Source organism: Cynocephalus volans, chromosome 15 (assembly GCF_027409185.1).
Source record: "Cynocephalus volans isolate mCynVol1 chromosome 15, mCynVol1.pri, whole genome shotgun sequence".
In the NCBI taxonomy this organism is placed as follows: Eukaryota; Metazoa; Chordata; class Mammalia; order Dermoptera; family Cynocephalidae; genus Cynocephalus; species Cynocephalus volans.
In genome coordinates, this window is record NC_084474.1 from 67,623,246 (window position 1) to 67,640,960 (window position 17,715).

At 32.6% G+C, this 17,715-nt stretch overlaps 1 protein-coding gene across 3 annotated transcripts in view; it reads right to left on the bottom strand.

Annotated features, from left to right (window-relative positions):
* The window catches only part of CSMD3 (CUB and Sushi multiple domains 3), a 1,171,099-nt gene that overhangs the window by 852,270 nt on the left and 301,114 nt on the right, over window positions 1–17,715 (bottom strand). The window lies entirely within an intron of this gene.

The following is a 17,715-nucleotide window of genomic DNA, read 5'->3' on the forward strand; positions in this document are numbered from 1 at the left end:
TTAAAAACTTTTTATTCACACAGAAACAGCCAGGGCAGGGGAAGACCATCCTGGCAAATTAGGGCTGAAATAAAAAAGGGCACTCAGTGCTAGGGCAGGACAATGCCATTTACAGTCACACAGGTTGTGCACTGTATAACACTCAGGATTGCCATTTACATAGACTATAATGTGATTGGAGGCCCCTGGAGTTGTACACTGTGTCACATGAACAACTGTATGTGGTAGTTCTGGGGAGTAGGAAATACACTTTTTTTTTTTTTCTATGTCACACAGATCCTGTTAAGACAAATTAGAGATCAAATAGAAAGATTAAAAGAGTAAGTATTCTCTTATGGTATCAACCCTTATGAACATCCGTTGCCATGTATATGGCTTCTGTTGTGTAAATAACTTTGATTTAGTAAATTAAACATGAAAAATGTCTTGTGCCCTAAAATATTCTTACATGAAATATAATTGGAAGCGAATTATATGAAAGCTCAGCCTACTTTTCATTAAAATGCATGAGCAAAACGTTAAACTGTATCATGACTTTTTTAAGACTTATTTTAGTCATTGTGTCTTTATATAAATTGGAGGGGTTTAATAAATTCACTTGTGGTTAATTTTTGAATATCCATGTTAGCTTTAAATGAAAGTGGAAATCTTCATTATAAAGTCTTTTTATTTCTTTTCCTCTTTGGGGAAAACTAGTTTAAAAATATGAATTAGTTAAAAGCACTACATCATTTTATTTTTATATTCCTGGAGTAACAGCTTAGCAGAGTCCTCTTAAGAATGCCATCTACATGTAAGTGTTTCAGAAAACAGCACTCACAGTATACCTTCAGAACCAGACCACTGCATTCGGGAAACACCAGCCTGGGCTCCTGGAGCAAAGGATACTAGGAAGGTTGTAGTATTTGTTAATTTGTACCTGTTAATCTCTGAAACATCCAAAATGATTGAAGCAACACCTATGAGAAAACCTTTTGTTTCACAGACAGAATATTTTTAATAAAAGGAAAATGCTGCTTTGGGCAAAGATTATTATTATAACTTTTTAGCAAAACTGATTCAGAAAGAAAAGTACTTTTAAATGTAATTTTTTTCATTTACCTTTTTCTTAAATATTTATTATCTTCAATTATCATAGTAAAATGGAACATATGATTGAAATAGTAAAAATAATTTGAAATATCTCAGAATAAATGTCATTGTTTAATACATAATAATAAATAAAAAGGTGGTCAGAAAATATATTTTTAATAAATTCTAAGATCAACAATTTTAAAATTCTTGTTTTAATATAAAACCTACATTAATACTTCTACCAGAGATATTCTTATTTCTCAAATGAACTTGCTGGCAATAGTGATAAAATGACCAGGATAATTTGTCCTTGTGTCACACTGATTTTTCTTCCATTCAGCTTAGTCACATTTTTCGTACTTAAGTAGAGAGAATATCATATATAAGCTGCTACCAAAATTTAACATACAAAGACTGAATTTGAGGTAGCATAGTGAGTTTGAAGGATTTGGCAAATTTGTTATATAAAAATGAAGAAAAATGAAGTGCTAGTCTTTGGGTGTTAGGACTGGAACCTCAATCTTCTTGTCCAAACTTAGATGAAGACAAACTATAATAGGTAGGACATAGCTAAGGAATGGCACATTAGAAGGACAAAACCCAAATCTTTAAGCGTTGTAGTTAAAGTTCAGAAGTGCTTTTTCATTAATATTACTTTGGGGGGAGTTCTTTGAGAAGTCACTGAAACCACTGCTTGTGTTTTCTGTTATATTCTAACTGCTGATAACTAGAAAGAAGACATTCTTATATAAGTGCACTGTTACAATGAAACATGGAGCAGTTATCTTCCAAGCTAAATAGACAATATCTTAAAGGACTTTCAATTTATAATAGTCTTAGCATTTTAAAATGTTTTTTCTTTCTCCACATTCTACCACCCCTAGATTGGGATGCTCTTTTTCTGGGTTTGCATAGCACCTTCTGTCTCATTTTTTGGAATTGTCACTCTTCTCTTTTCTATGGGCAAAAAGAGGATCTTACTAGATCACTTTCTTTAGCTCTTAACATGTTCTCTGGCACATATACTGAGTGATATTTTCAGAATAGATGTCTTCAGCATTCTTAAATAAAACAAAATACATTGTCAACCCACTCAACCATTCACAGGGGAAGACTGAGCTAAAACCCCACTATAATCAGACATTGCACAAAGATATTGGTATTCAACTCTGTAACCCACAAATACGTATAATCAATTATGTTTCAATAAAAAAGTAAAATAAAATCCCATGATAGATGCCTAATTGAATTATATCACATCTTCTTTCTTTAATGTAGCAATGTCTACAAATAGACATTATATTCTTAAGATTTTTATCATTTTAAAATGGCATTAAAATAAAGTATCCCTGGAATAGACATAACTATCTGAAGCTGTAAATTTCAAAATTATTTCAATTCGCAAATATTTATTATGCTCCTATCACATACCAACCACTATGCTAGGCACAGGAGATACACATATATTTTGTCTTTGAGGCACTCACTACCTAACAGAAGAGGTAGACAAAAATGTCCCTTATGCAGTGCAATGAGTATTACAATATAGGTATGTGTAAAATATAATGAAAACTCATATAAGGAAGTTATTAATTCTGCAGGTACAAGATTTTCTACTATATTAAATACTTTCATTACAAAAAGCAATTGGTCAATGAACAATTACATGTTTGTTTATCAAGTTTACAGAAGAGCTATATTCCTAGGTGTAATTGCTACTGAGACAAACCAAATTTTACTGAAATAAATAATCCAGACCATATAAATGCATTTCCTTCAGTTCCAATTAAATAAGATTCAACAAAATAAAAAAACATGATCATATTTTCACCTTCTCAGTATCATCTATGTAATTACTTCTGTTATTTTTAAGAAATGAGAGAGAAAATGAGTAAAATCTACTGTTATACTTTCTAGTTCTCTGTTAGAATCAGAAAATTCAAATTTTATCTCTCCCACATTCATCTTGCATAACTAGTATGGAAATATAAATAACACCACCATATTTTTATTTCATACTGTTATTTTTTAAATCCTTGGACAACTATTGTAACTATATGAAAAAGTTTATCCCTTGAAATGTGCTCTGAAAATCAAACAAATTACTGAAAATTATTATTAGTTTATTAGGCTCCTAGGGCTGCTACAACAAAGTGTCACAAATTGGGTGACTTTAAGCAGCATAATTTTATTTTCTCACAGTTCTGGATACCATGAGTTCAAAACTAAGGTGTCAACAGGACCATGTACTCTCTGAAAGCTCTAGGGAAAAGTCTTTTCGTGCCTCTTCTTAGGTTTTAGAGGTTGTCTGCAATTTTTGGTGTTCCTTGGCTTGTAGATGTGCAATTACAATCTGCAACCATGATCATATGGCCTTCTTTTCTCTTTCTTTGTATCTAAATCTCTTGTAAGGACATCAGCCACTGGACAAAGGCCCACTCTAATCCATCATGACTTCATCGTAACTTGATTATATATGCAAAGACCTTATTTCCAAAAAAGATCATTTTGACAGGTACAAGGTGTTATGGCTTGAATGTATCTTTGGGGGGACAAAGTTGCTGTGGATTTATTGAATTGTCTCCAAAATTCATATATTGGAAGTTTAATTCCCACTGTAACTGTTGAGGGTGGGAAATCCTGTTACGGTAATTGAGAGGTTGGGCTTTGAAGAGGTAATTAGATTGTAAGACCATGCCATAGTGAAGAGACTAATAATGGTGGTCAGGGGCATGGTTCTGAGGACTTTAAAACAAGAGCACAAGAGAGGTTCATCTCTGCTTCACCACTTTTTGCCAAGTAAGACCCCTGCATTGCTGTAAAGCCACTACCAAAGAATACTCTAACCAGAAGTTCTCCCTGGACTTTGGACTTCTCAGCCTCTGAAAGTGTAAGCAACAAATTTCATCTTCTTATAAATCACCAAGTTCCAGGTCTTCTGTTAGAAACAACAGAAAGGGACTGGCACAGAAGTTCTACCTACCACCTTTGAGAACAAAGAAATGGCAGTTTGGCATAATGGAAACAGCATGGACAGAGAAATTTAAGAGAACTAGCAAAAGGGCTACTACACTTCAAAATCCAGCTCAGGGTATACAATTTCTGTAGAATTTTCCCTGACAACCACAACTTGATTGTTTCTTCATTGTATTTGGAACTTTATAATACCATTTCTCCAAGCATATAATAGAAAATACAAAACTATGTTGCTTACCCTATTTTTCTTTACTTTCTTTTTATGGTAACATAAACTTCCAGAATAATGTCCTACATGTAGTAGCTACTTAATAGATATTGAATTAAACTCTAAAATTTCATTATATTTTATTTAAGATAATGATTTTTTATGGGATTATGTGATAGGAAATATTAAAATAATGCCTTAAAACTACAATACTATGTATGCAAAAAGTTAACTGTGGAGCAAAAAGTGGCAGCATAATTACAAATACAAGGTAATACACTTTAGATAAAATAATGAAAAGGTTATTCCAGGATACTTGCTTTTCAGTTATGTCTCAGTATATTATGTTTTAGTATATCATATCAATTTGTTTCTATTATGAAGAAGATCATGAAAAATATAAAGTAATAGCAAGAATGATTTGAGAGGCAAGATCATGTGTACTCTTCTACACAAATCTTAAACCATAGAATGTCTGCATCTTTAACACCAGTTCCATATCTTTCAATGCCATGATATATATAAAGAAGTAGACTATAGACTCCATGAGAGCAGATACCACAAATATTTTGTTAACCAGTGTGTATCTACTCCCCAGAACAATGTATGATGAATTTGTTGAATGAATGAAGATTAGATTTTCCTTTTAGCACCTAATGTGTGTCAAGGCTTCTGCTAAATTAATTTTCCTGGGCAAGTGATTTTCTGTTCATATGTGTCCAAAGAGTTAGGAACACTCAAATTCAACCAAGAAAAACAGACAAAATTTTAATGAGGCAGGGCTGAAGTATGAAAGTTTGGAAGCAAAAGCCTAATCTATAGTACAACAGCTTATTCAATATTATACGGACCAGGATTGGAAAGCCAAAATACTTTAAGTCAACTCAAGGGAACAGCCTGCTAGCTTACAGACCTTATTCTTGCCCCTATGACAGACATGCCACACTGGCAATGACCAACTTTGGCTGTAGAAACCTAGGAATGTTAACAATAACAACTGCTTTTTTCTGTCCTAATTTTGTGCTCACCAAGCAAGTCTCTAATTAGAATATGACGTGCTATAAACATCTACTTTCAGGGACAGAATAGGTTGTTCTGTTGACACAACTTTTCTGGTACATAAAAAAACCAAATATCATTGATTTATTTTTTCATTTATTCATTCAACAAACATCAACAAATGTCATGGGTTCTGTGCTCTGTGCAAGGAGCTAATGTTATCAGTTGCATAAATGTGGACTTTGTCTTCGTGGAGCTTTAGTATACAAGGAGCACAGCATTGAACAAGTAATTGAAAAGTCTGATGAGTGTTGACAGATGTAGATAGTACTATAGAATTGTATCTGGAAGATTTTACCTAGTTTATATGCTCAGGGAAGACATAACAGAGGAAGTGGTTTTTCATGTGTTCAGAAGAGGGACTAGGTGTTAGGTACAAATGGAGGGAAGATAGAACTTTTCAGAAAGGTGAAACAATATATGTAAAGGTATTAAGTGAGTCATGTTTTAAATTACTGAAGGAATGTCATTAGAACTAGAACATGAGAAGCAAAGGTGAGAGTAAAGATGAGAATGTATTGAATTCCTAAATTAACATTTTATTGTATACAGTAGGATCATGTGAGTTCGGTTAATGTGACTCTGCTGTAAATAATTAGATCCAGTTTTGTTATGGTTGTCAAAATCTATTTTCTTGTTGTCAAAAACTTGTTGGTAGTCAAATAGCACTAAAATAATTCCTAACACCCTATCTTGTCATGCTCCTTCAATGGAGCTATAAAAATAGGGAATAATTTCCAACAGTGAAATTCATGATGTTCGGCAGTTTATCATTCCAAGAGGTTATGGTCACTGATCGATTGGACTTGTGGAAGAAAGGAGTATTAAAAATAACAATTATATAGGAAACAAAAAAAGGATATCACAGAGGGAAATTTAATCCAAAACAAATTATTGGGAGTTTTTGTGCTTGTGTGTGCAATTCTCACTTATTACATGAATATGAAAAAAATATATCATGAATATTTATAATATATCTTGGCTTCAGCTAAGCATATCTACTAAATATAATGATGTTAAATCTGATCTTACTTATGCTAATTAATAATGTAAGCATTTACAAAATACATTGAAAACTTAGGTGTTAATTTTTAAAATAAGATATTGCTTTGAAGTTTCTTCAGTGATATTCTACTCTACTTATTTAGTAAATTAATAGTATTACCTATATCTTCCTTGAATCAGTACCCTTTTGAAGATATACGTGAACTTTAATTTAATTGAAAACATTGTTTAAAAACAAAACAAAATAATTTATGGCAATCTTTTCCTAATCAGAGATCCTTTATAACTTAAATGTTTAGTATACATGGCTTTACTTGTTTGCACATTTTCCAACAAGGCAAGCATAACCCAGGTGTTAGCTTAGTCATATCCTTTACTACCTGAAAATCTTTACATTGAGCCCCATCCCACATCAAATGAGAGACATTTAATTCCTCTCTGACGTTTCTAAAGATTCTTAGGTGTTTATTTTTTTCACAGGCATTTTCCACTCTAAATTTCTCCTCTGATCAAACACTTGATCTCACTCATGTTTCTTCTCCTGTGGCTGTTCTTACCTCTCCAAAGGACCCACCACAAATCACATACATGGAAGGTGGCAACTTTTTCTTGTATCTACCAACCACTTAGAAGAGTAATGTGTGATAGATGTATGTGAACCATTCCTCCACCAGACTGGGATTTGGGATTAAAATTACACCTAGGAGAGAATGTTTCTTGATACTGAACAGTAAACATGGCATTTTCCTTGATTAAGTCCTGAGTCATGACTCCCTGAGAGAATTTCTTAATATCCTACTTTCCTTCTCAGCTTTCTCCACTCTCCCACCTCAATACATAATTTTCACTTAACTTCACCTTTCGTTCTTCATCTGCTCTAACGTCACATTATTTTTGTGTATGTTATTACTGGAACAATTTACTAATCTTTTTCTCACTACCTGGCAATCCCTGCTACACCAAAAAGGTGTCATTTTTAACCAATCACTCAAGCCTCAACAAAGACAGTCACTCCTCAAGAGGAATTAATACATAAATTCTTAAGGTAGCTCTTTTTCTCATTTCCCCAAAAGAATTTTAGGCTGATAACACAAATCATATACTCTAGGTCATAGAGTTAATATATTGAATACTGACTGACACATTATCTTCTATATAGCAAAACAAACATGTAATTTTCTTGTTGAATATATGAATGGAAAACCTTGGACAGTTTTTACAGCATGAGAGATAACAAACAGAAATCAATTTTAAAATACCCATTATTTTCAAATGTAGGAAGCATTGAATGCAATTAAAATTATCTAGTTTTATGTGGTACAGTGTAAATATGGCTGTGAATCTCCACTTGCTTTCCTTTATCACTGGTATCATTTGCCTTTTAACATGCCCTTTGTAGTGTGACTTTGCTCCTCCCAAGAGTCTGTCAATCTGCTTTCTCCTGAACTGGAAAATCCTTATCAGTTTGCAAAGTTCATTCTCTCTTTTTTTCCATGCTTAATCCAGAAAACAAACAAAGCAATAAATAAATAAATGAAAAAATAAAACACTCACTTTTATTAATTATTATGATTGTTGACTGCATTTAAAATACGTGGGATAAGGTAGGAATGTTGAACAGAAAATGAGTGTTCAGGAAAAATGTTACAATCATTATAGCAGAGAGAGGCATTGCAGTAGGGAAGAGTGACTTATAAACAGAGCCTTCCAGTGCTCAATCAGAATTGAGTTCAAAACTAGATTTTAAGGTTTAACTTTTATGTTTTAGCTTATATGTAAATGGATCTATATAAATTGGCTAATTATGTTTGAATCCATGCAATCAAAGCACTTTTGGGATAAAAAAATTGCATGTAAGAGTTTTTGAGGGACATTTAGTACATAAGGGGAGTTAAGTTAGACATAGGGAAGTTTCGTAAAAATTACTATGCTAAAGGAGGAGAATTCTAGAAGGTGACTTTCAAAAGTAATGATTAAATCAATAATTATAATTTGACTTAATTTTACTGAGGAATAAAATTATTCATAAAATTGTCCTGTTAAAATAAACAAATTTGACATATTTCAAGGTTTATTAAACAACTCGGTCTAAGATATTTATATACTGGAGATATATAAGATAACCTATGTACTGTTAAAACCAGTAGAGATAACCAAGAGGGCGTTTAGCAAGAAATTGGTTAATAAATACAAGATTGATTAAGTTTTGTAATGGTGAACATGGTAATTATCCTAATTTGATCATCATACATTGTGCACAGGTATTGACATTCAACTCTGTAACTCACAAATATGTATAATCGATTATGCTTTAATACAAAAACTTACATTCTCTCATATTTTAGAGATTTTCAGATTCTTGTTCAGCATTTGTTTCTTTTTACACAAGATCTCAGGAATAAATGTTTCAACTCACTTATTAAAAAAGTTTATGGATAAAAATTAATGTGCTTAAAAGAGGAAAACTCCATCCCTTCCTTCGTTACCCAGAGTGTGTTCTGCCAATATCTTCATCTTGCCTCCTTCTTAATTGTCCTAATATCTTCTGGCCCAGCAATGCCGTTGCCTGCCTTGCTGTGCTCACATCTAAGTTATTGAGAAAATAGAAACTACCGGGAAGAAATGCAGCTCAATTTCTAGTCACTGCACTTATAAACTTAAATGAGATACCCTATTAGGTATTCTCCACAAAAGGCCAAGTTATAGGTTAATAAATTGCAAAAAAATATGAATATGTCAAGCATTAAAGTTTATGAGTAAATTTTTAAAAAACATAGATGAAGGAAGTAAGCAAAAAGAATATTGGAGTGTCAGAGTTACAGCAGCTGTGGGCAATATGCATGAGAGTACTTTATTATAGTAGCAGTGAATATTGAAACCTCATGGAACATGACACACGAGTTGGTGTTTGATTTATGTAGATTAAATAATATTATGACAATTAGTCACATATTGTATCTACTATAACTTTGGTTAAATTTTAGAGTTTTGCAATGTTTTATACACACACACATACATACATACATACATACATACACTGAAAAAAAGAAGAAAAAATGTAGAACAAGATGTATCTCATTTTTCCCTTTGGAATTTAAACGTATCTTTAAATAATGCATTCCCTAATTGAAATATTTTATATAGATAAATTACTTTCTTAAATTTAAGAACAGAATAGGCACTTATTGACTTTGATGTATCAAGATACTCATTAGAAATGCAATATTATTTAGGGCCGGCCCTGTGGCTCACTCGGGAGAGTGCGGCGCTGGTAGCGCTTAGGCCGTGGGTTCGGATCCTATGTAGGGATGGCCGGTGCGCTCACTGCCTGAGCATGGTGCAGACCACACCATGCCGAGGGTTGCTATCCCCTTATCGGTCAGAAACAAACAAACAAAAAAGAAATGCAATACTATTTAATATAGAATAAATTTAAGCTCTGATACTTAATGATATAAAAAAATCACTAAAGGATTATTTTTTCACATTAATAATTGTTAAGGATAATTTCAAATTTGTCAAATGACAAATTTATGACAAATGTATACATAATATATGAAAGTTAAATAGATTTTTATTAATATATAAAAATTTGATATTTTTATTTATATATTTATATAATAGTATTTATATGAAAGATGTGAAGTATATCTTCTAGTAATTAAAATTTTGCACCTAAAAAAATCAAAAAATGTTTTGTATTTAAATGGAACGGGCATGGTTAGAAACATTTGAAAATTCTTCTTTCAATGTTTTCCTGGTATTTGTGTTAATTCTAGTTTCATTCATTTTGTAACTCTTTTCGATGGATGAGCAAGTCTTACATACATTGTCAGCTTTTCTTGCTACACTGCCAAATGGGTTTTCCTTAAGGCAGAAAAATATATATTTAAAGGTACTAAAAATGGTAGATTAACCATATTAGGCATTGTCAGCTATGTGAGGGACTTTCTAATTCTATGGAGAAAAAATAGCCTTAAATATCAATACTATCTATATTAACAACTTCAAGCTATATATTAAAACATTAATCTATGCAGTGATATTTATATGTCAAATTTTCATGCCATTTACTTAATTTTCACTGAGTTATAATATATATATTTTTAACAAAGCTCAAGTAGTATACATAAAAAGAGGTATTTTTATGATGTACATGGGAGCAGGGATTAAAAGATCTCAAATCTAATTTTGGATTTTAAATATACACATTGAACCTCTGGTTTCTTCTCCCTCAAAAGGGAAAACTGAGCAACAGAATCCTTAAAATCTCTTCTAGCACTAATATCTCATCATTTTATTAGTACTTTAATAGAGTCATCTAAAGAGAGACAAACATAGTGAAGAGGAGTATCTCAAAATTATAGATTCATAATAGATGTTTAATCAAGTTACTTTACCACTATGGATAAGCAGTAATTTTTAGAAATATGGCTTCATTGCATGTTTGAGCTCAATGATTTTCAGAAATAAGGTAGTAAACAGAAGCACCTCTTTGATAGGATTAGTGTCTGTGACATTTATTTTTGCAGAATGAAAATGATGGCTAGTTTCTTCTGGGTATTTTATCCTATTTAGTTAGACAATTTTCTAATACACTAGCACAATTTTTGCACTGTTCATTACTTAAGTTTATACAAATACGTTTGCTTATTACATAATTAGCTTGATTAGTTTCCTAGACTACTCTTATTTGAGTAGTCAACTTTTTGAATATTTCAGTTCTTGAAAGATGCTCACAGGACAATTGCATGACATAGTTGCAATATCGATGGAACTAAACTGATTGCATTAATTTCTGTAGGAATAGTTGTCCAGCTTTATTATTCATTAGAATCACCCGGTTTGCAGATTTCCTGAATCCATGCCTACCGAAAAATTTCTGTGGAAGCTAGGGAATCTGCACTTTAACACACCAGGCACTTCTGATGTAGGTATTGCAAGAACATCAATTAAGAAATATTGATCAATGTGAACCTATTAGCTTTTGCACACAAACACACACACATACATATATGAAAGATATACATATATATGAGTATATTTTCACACAAAGGTATAGATATACAGATATCTGTATATGTGTGTATATCATTACATATACCTCTATGTGTATAACACATATATATGCACAAACATATATTTATATACATGCATCTATGCATATATACCCATATATGTGTTTCTATACCTACAAAACTATATCCACACATGCCAGTGTAGACATACACATAAATACATATACATGTATAATGTGTAAAGTACTAGTGAGCATACAATACATACATTTTCTTTGAAAGGACTGCATCAAAAAAAGCAGTGTGTCAGAGATTGCTAATTATCTTTTAATACGTCTTCTCCTTTTTTTTTTTTCATACAATTAGGGTATTAGCTAGGCAATGACCACTCATAACAAGGATTACTTTTTGTTATGTGTCTTACAGCCAAGTGGCCATATAACTAAATTTGGATGAATGGGGTATAAGCAGAAGTAGAAAATGAAATAGATAATGCAGGTCAGCAACCAGAACCTTGTTTAAGAGATAGCTTATGAGTGCCCTTTGACCTTCCCTTTCCCTTGTTCTTCCTACTGTCTGGACTATAAATTTAATGGCTAAAGCTTTGATGTAATATGATCATGGAAATAAAGGCCACCTACTAGTAGAGCAATAATACAAATGGATTCTGAGTGTTTGATACAGGGGTTAGGGGTGGGGTCGCATAAATGCCTTGTACCTCTACTTCCAAAATTTTACACTAAAAAAAAAAAAAAAATCTTTTGCCTTGTTTAAGCCTCTTGGTTTTTGTTTGTTTGCATTTTTCTTAATTTTTCTTTCATTTAGAGCTGAAGCCAATTCAAACTAACGTATATTGCTTCAATCAAATCAAGTACAATCACTTGAGAAAAAGAGGTAAAAGCAGATCGACAACTGATGTTGCTTTTTTATGAGGAACAAAAATCATTTATTAATTTCACAAATGTACATGAAATATCTAAGGTGTGAAATGTTGAGATGCAAGCTCTCATTAAGATTCTGCTATTTTAGTAAAGACGTGCACAAATAGAAACAAAGCAAGAGAGCAAAGAATCAGTAATGAGAAAAACTGCAAAATCTCAAGATCATTAAAGCCATGGAAATTTATGCAAATAACAAAGTAGAGGGCATAGAAATAAAAGGGAAGACCAGACAAAGGCTGGGAGGATGCCAACATGTATAGAAAGGAAAAAGGAAGCAAAAGACCTAAAAAAATTCTGAAAAGGTAGTCAGTGAGTAACAGAAAAAGGTAGAAAAATGGACTTCACAGTAACCAAAGATAAAGGATGTTGTGGAAAAGAGGTCATGATCAATAAAGTCAAATGTTGCACATAAATGAGATAACTATTAAATTAGGAACTAAGAGGTCATCGGTCATTTTGTAATAGGAAGTTCCAGAGAAATGGTGGGACAAACTAAGTTATAGCTAATTGAAGAGTGATCGATCAGGTAGCAAAAATTTATGGTGCAGAAGAGAATTAAGAAAGTTGGGGGTATGACACTCTTGAGTAGATGAGAAGGAATAAGATCTAGCACACAAATGGAGAAACTGATTTTAGATGAGAGCCAGCATTCATTGGAAATTTGAATGACTAAATTTATTAGTTTGAATGTACATGTTTAGCATTATTTTAACCAACTGATAAATATAAATAAATGTGCAAAAAATAATTTAAATAGAACAAAAGATGTTACATAACTTATTGCATTCTTAATTTGAATAAAATTAAAGAGGTTTTCCTATGTCATATGATTTGAGTGCTATGTTTTCACTAATATTCTCATTTTGATATCTGTATTCCCCCTTATCTGCTGTTTTGTTTCCCTTGGCTTCAGTTACCTGAGGTCAACTGCAGCCTGAAAATATTACATAGAAAATTCCAGAAATAATCTGTAAATTTTAAATTGCATATCAGTCAGAGTAGCGTGGTGAAATCGCTCATCATCTTGCTTTGTCTCACCTAGGATGTGCATGAATCATCCCTTTGTCCAGTGTATCCGTGCTGTAGACTCCATCACCCCTTAGTCATTCAGTGGCTATCACAGTTATCAGATCCACTGTTGTCCTACCTCAGTGTTTGTGTTCAAATAACCCTTATTTTACTCCGTAATGGCCCCAAATTGCCTGAGTAGTGATACTGGTCATTCAGTTATGCCAAAGAAAAGCTGTAAAGTGCTTCCTTTAGGTAAAAAGGTGAAAGCTGTTGACTCAAAGAAAGAAAAAAAAATCATATGCTCAGGTTGCTAGATCTATGGCAAGAATGGATCTTCTATATGTAAAATTGTAAACAGTATATTGTTATAATTGTTCTATGTTCTTATTAATTATTATTGTTAATCTCTTACTGTGCCTAATTTATAAACTAAACTCTATCATAGGTAATTTTGTATAGGAAAAAACATAGTGTATATAGGGTTCGGTACTACCTATGGTTTCAGATATCCACTGAGGGTCTTGGAACAAATCCCTCATGGATAAGGGAGGAATATTGTATTAGTTAATGTGAATTGCATTTGTCCAGTTCTTCACGCCATATAACTTGGAGCTACTTTTTTCTCTCTTTCTGCAACTTCACATCTCATCAGTTAAGAAATTTTGTCAACTTTATCTTGAAAATCCAAAAACATCTCATCAACCCCACTATTTCCTTATTCCAACAATCATAAACTCTCACCTAAAACTGAAAATTATCTCTGTTCTTCTACCTTCCCCTTCTATGGTTCATTCCCTTCACAGCAACCACAGTGATTTTTTTTAAAAATAAGTCCAATTATGTCATTACTGTGTTGAAAACTCTTCAATTACTTTGCATTTCACCTACAGTAAAAGCCAAAGGCGCGTCTTGATCTGTGCTCTATTAATTTTGTCTTTCTTTCCTACTACTTTCACCCATGGTCCTTATTTTGTAGCCACAGTGGCTCCTGAGGTGTTCTGTAACACAGTTAGTCCCATTCTGCTTTATGCAGTTTACTCTAGATGTCATTTCTGCCTGGATTACTCATTGCTGAGATAACTGCTTGACTAAATCCTTTATTTCTTTTAAGACTTTGCTCAAATTTCAACTTCTCAGTTAGGTAGGCTACTCACCCATCAATGACATTTCTGCTCTCCTGATGTCTCTAACTGTATTCCAACTTTATTTTTTTCCTTTTCACTCTCTAGACAAAGTGTTTTATTTACCCTATTTATGTTGATTAATATTTATTATCTTTCTCCCCTGATAGAGCTGAAGTTCTACTGAAGCAGGCCTCTTTGTTGCTTTACTCATGGAAGCACTTAGAACAATGCTGTCATGTAGTCGCTATCCCAATAAGTACTTGTTGAATGAACATTTAGCAAATAGAATGCTAGTAAAACCCAAATTAAGTTTGGAAATAATTTTAAAGAGCATCTAATCTAACTCTCTGTCCAAGGCTTTGTAAATAAGGCAGTGTTTACTTTCCATCTCATTAGCCCTGGCTTAGCCTCTAAGCAGATAATGGCATAATGATATTAGAGTTAAGAGAAGTCTTGAATATCACAGGAGAGGAACCTGAGACCTAAGGAGGTGACAGGACTTACCCATTGTCATCCATCAACAGGGTCAAAGCTGAAACTAGAACACAAGCATCTTTATGCTATGCCATTTTCCATTTTATTGTGGAAACAGTTGACATTCATCTGGTCTCAAAGTTTTACCATGCATTGATAATTGAATGGATTCATTGCATTCCTGTTGGATCATGAAGTGATGCTGTTGACTATTTTGCAATAAATAAGAACTTAATGATTTAGCATACACAGCTTGCAAGTGAGGCACTGGCTAACTGTTAATATCCTTTGTGCTACATAATTGTTGGGTTGGCTTTTTCTGTGTTGCTAAAATCAAACATTAAGACTTGCCTCACTGTCTGAACTTCAGGAACAATACTATACTGCACAGTAGCTAGTGCTAAGTTCCCAGAGTCTGAATGAGGGATCTGAACTTAAAGAAACCATCTGTAATTTTAATCAAAAGAACATGAATGTCTCCCCATTTACATTTCTCTTTTGAATTCTATTATTAATTAAACATGTTATATGATCAATGCATACTTATAAGGAAGAACCCTTAATATAATGCCACCTGAAATAAAATGTGTCATTCTAATGACCTATCTTTCAAAAGGATGAGAACATTAAGGATTTAAAGAGATTAGAGGGCCAGAATTAGACATAAAAGCGCTATTTTAATTATTCACAGATCATTTTATAAATTAATTCTGTAAGTAATACAATTTAAAAGGAATAGTATTTCATGGTATTTAAGTGACTGTATGTAATATTATTTACTGAAACTGTGTATCTTTAACTTGGCATTTATAGAAATATAGTCTGAACATTGTATCACTTTCTTGAAACATGCCAAATTACCTGATTGCTGATATATTGTATAACAAAGAATTTGAAAAGCCTACCTAAACATTTACTGTAACATTAATTTTTTTAAAAAACAATAAAACAAATGAATTTTTAGTTGCTATTTTCTTCCTGTGGAGGAAAGAAATAAGTAAAGTAATCCAGTGTCATTTAAAGGAGAAAATGGAGAGAAGAGAAATATGTGGATCTGTTGCTATTTATTGGACAAGCTATATTGTTTTGAAAACTCTGATTGACAAGAAAACATATAAATCATTACTATGAATGTTTAATATGAAATGAAAAAGTGACTATATGAACATAATGGGGTATTATGATCCACAGAGTAAATGTATTAGATTTAGTTTCTAGAGTTCAGTGGTAGCAATGAAACTGGTGCTACAAAACTGTTTCTAATTTACTTCATTATAACTAGTAGCCATATTTAAAACTGCCATTTTAATGGGATCACTTATGTACCAAATTATATTATAATTATTGGAAAATTCATGGCATTATCATCCACCTTGATATGACTCAAATATGAATCTGTAGAATTTCTTAAACAATAGTTTTTAATTCTCTAACATTTTAAACCAGGATTCTGCTGTGTTTCATTGCACTCTGGTATGAAATTATCATGGGAAGTGGTAAAGGTATGTAACTTTGAGTATTGAGGGCCCAAAGATAGAGGGGATAAAATCTAGATATAGTTAATGGTGTTACTTTTGTCATATCTTGAAAGGTAGAATTTACTATGAGAAAACACTTAGTACTTTTGCTGAAACACAGCCAACTGTTTGTTTTTTGCTTTTTTTTTTTTCAACACTTAGCTAGTGTCCTTTCAGCAGCAGACCACAATGTTGTCTACTATTTCTTCTTCACACTCCTATTTCCTTGTCTATTTTGATACCTTATTCCCTAAGATTTACTCCTACCACTCTGATTTCACTTCTTCAGTTTCCTTTGCTGGAACATCCTTCTAAGCCTGAGCCTGACATGGTTTTGATCCTCAGATTCAGTCAAAGTCCCCCTTGTCGTCTCATTCCATTCTATTTCTACTGAGCCAATTTTATTGATGCCTGTTGTTTCAATTACCATCAATATCAACTACATATCACTGTTATGAATCTACTGAGCTCCACAATCATATAGATAGATTTAGTGGTCTATCGGGTGGCTTCAATAGCATGTCTCAAAGAGACTTCATACTAAGTGTGTCCAAAACATGTCTCAGGATTCATAGGGTTCCCATTCCAAACTTGACCTGCTTTCAACATTTTCCAACTCAGTAAATATCACTACTGCTGACACCATTTGTTCAAGTCAGAAAACCAGGTCTTATTTTAATAGCTTCTTTATCACTCCCCAATTCATTATAGAGTTCTGATTATAACTCTTAAATATCTCTCAACTCAATCTACTTCTTTATCTCATTAATATGACTCTAATCCAAGCTACAATGATATCTTATTGGATTACTGCAATCACCTTTTAAGTGATCTTCCTACAGCTAATTGAGCCCCACTTCAATCTCTACAATTTAGTAAGAAAATCATTTAAAAACTTCAGACCTCTTCGTGTAATTGTTTTGGATAAATTCCCACTCTTCTTAGGCAATCTTTACGTGGCTTAAAAAGTCCTTGCTGTTCTAGTGTTTACCTGGTTCTTCATTTCACCAGTGTCATATTATTTTTTTCCCTCTCAGTTACTGACTCATAATCTACTTAATGCTTTCAGTAGATACAATTTTTTTTATTTTTGTTTTTTTATTGTAACTTCTCAGTTTACATCAAAGTTGATTTTCATGTCCCTTTACCAGTTCCTCTTTCCCCGCTCCCTTTCTTCCCTCTCCCCCACTACATCATATCTGTTCACTTGTCTTAACAAGTTCAAGGAATTGTTGTGATTATTGTGTCTTCTCCCCCCCACCCTTTGTTTGTATATTTAATTATTTATTATTTTTAGCTCGCACAAAT